Source organism: Halyomorpha halys, unplaced genomic scaffold (genome assembly GCF_000696795.3).
Source record: "Halyomorpha halys isolate HHAL.00 unplaced genomic scaffold, Hhal_1.1 Scaffold2675.1, whole genome shotgun sequence".
NCBI lineage: Eukaryota > Metazoa > Arthropoda > Insecta > Hemiptera > Pentatomidae > Halyomorpha > Halyomorpha halys.
The window spans coordinates 1-223 of record NW_027110915.1 but is presented as its reverse complement, the minus strand read 5'-3'; positions in this window follow the sequence as shown (position 1 = coordinate 223).

Below are 223 nucleotides of genomic sequence, written 5' to 3'. Positions count from 1 at the left end.
TGAGTATTAATATTTAATTTTTTTTTTGTCTTTTAAATTATTGTTTCTATTGAATTGGTATTTATGCTGTTACTTCACAGAAAATACATTTGAAGGCGTGTTTACACTAACCTTTCATCCCATTATGTACAATAAAATAAATATTAATATTAGCATATAATTAATTTATTTTATTTTTTAAGAAATTATTATTCCTATTAAATTAATACTTGCACCCTATCTG